This window comes from Elephantulus edwardii, unplaced genomic scaffold, assembly GCF_000299155.1.
Source record: "Elephantulus edwardii isolate Elephantulus edwardi_28Jun2011 unplaced genomic scaffold, EleEdw1.0 scaffold00175, whole genome shotgun sequence".
Classification (NCBI taxonomy): Eukaryota; Metazoa; Chordata; class Mammalia; order Macroscelidea; family Macroscelididae; genus Elephantulus; species Elephantulus edwardii.
In genome coordinates this window covers 3,100,495-3,102,235 of record NW_006399925.1, presented here as the reverse complement: position 1 = coordinate 3,102,235, position 1,741 = coordinate 3,100,495, and positions in this window count along the sequence as shown.

The following is a 1,741-nucleotide window of genomic DNA, read 5'->3' as shown; positions in this document are numbered from 1 at the left end:
TTTTCTTGATGTTGAGCTTCAGTCCATATTGAAGGCTGTAGTCTTTGACCTTCTATAGCAATTGCTTCAGCTCCTTCTTAATTTTAGCAAAAATTATTGTATCATCTGCATTACGAAGATTGATGAGTTCATGAGTCTTCCTTTAATCCTGATGCTACATTTCTCTTCATAGAGCCCAGTCTCATTCTCCTGAATAATCTGTTCTGCATATAGGTTGGGAAGATGTGGAGATAGGACACACCCCTGGCATATACCCTTCCCAATGTTTAACCATGCAGTGTTCCCTTGCTCTGTACTGAAGACTGCCTTCTGGTCCAAGTATAAGTTTTTCATAAGCCTGATCAAGTGTTCTGGGATTCCCTTTCATCTCAGAGATAACTACAGTTTGTTGTTGTCTACACAGTCAAACGCCTTTGCCTAGTCAATGAAACACAAATAGTAATTCCTTTGGTACTCCCTGCCTTCACCCAAGATCTTTCATTCACTATAATATCTGTAGTACCATGGCCTCTTCTAAACGCAGCCTGAACATCTGGAAGTTCTCTATGCTTTTCTGGTTGCTCATTTTTGGATCATTTTTAGCAGAATCTTTCTTGCAGGTGATATTAATTATTGTTGTTGCTATTGTTGATTGCCTTCGAGTCAAGCGTGATTCTTAGTGACCCTATGAACAATAGGCCTGAAGCCCCTCTACAACTATTAACATTTATCAAAGTTCATAGTTTCCAGAGACATGTTGTTTAGGAAGTGAATGCTATTCCTGCTTTCAGTATTGTTGATAATTTCTACACTCTGAAATTTTACTTTAAAAAGAGGGAAAAGCACAGTTAATTTTACTGTATTTTATATGAATAATGCATGCCTAGTACATTTGCTTCCTGACTACTCCACCTCTTGTAGGTATTTTTTTGTAAGGAAGTAATGCTAATATTTTTTAAAAGCTGTGGGGTTTTTTTATGCTCTGGTGGTCTAGTGCCAAAGAGCTGGTCTACAATCCCAAAGGCATCTAGTTCGAGATCATCAGCTGCTCCACAAGAGAAGGATGATAATCTCCTCCTGTGTTATTAACTGTCTCTGAAAACCCACTGGAGGGTCAGCTATGGGTTGGTTCTGACTCTATGGTATACAACAACAATAGTAAATTTTATAAAAACTATAAGTATATTGGGGTTTAATATACATTTTAGTATTTATTTAAAGCTTGGTTATAATTTTATGGGATTTTTTAAATTCCCTATTTCTTGGAAGTCTTTAAAAGAGTAACTCTAAAAATAATGAGAGCCCACTCATTCCTCTCATTGTCCTTTATTGCATAATTTCTTACTAATTTGTCTTCCTCAGTTACTATATTTTTTGTGCCAAGTATTTGTTTGTCTCGCAAATATCCAGGAAATACTAGTGGTTAATTGTTAAGGAACTGCATTGTCATCTGCAAAGCACTTAGTTGAACTCATCAGCTGCTCCATGGGAGAAAAATGGGTAATCTCTTCCGCTGTGACTAAACAGCCTCTGACAAAGTGCTAGAAGTTCTGCAATGGGTCAATTTTGATTCAATGACATACAACAACAGCAAAATCCCTAATATTCTGTTCATTCTTGTAGTCACACCAAAATTCAAACCCATTGACATCAAATTAATGATTCATGTGGATCCTAGAAGATAATGTAGGACCAGAAGTCCTCTATAAGGTTCCCAAGGCTATAATCTTCATGACAGGAGACTGCCACATTTAATTGTATT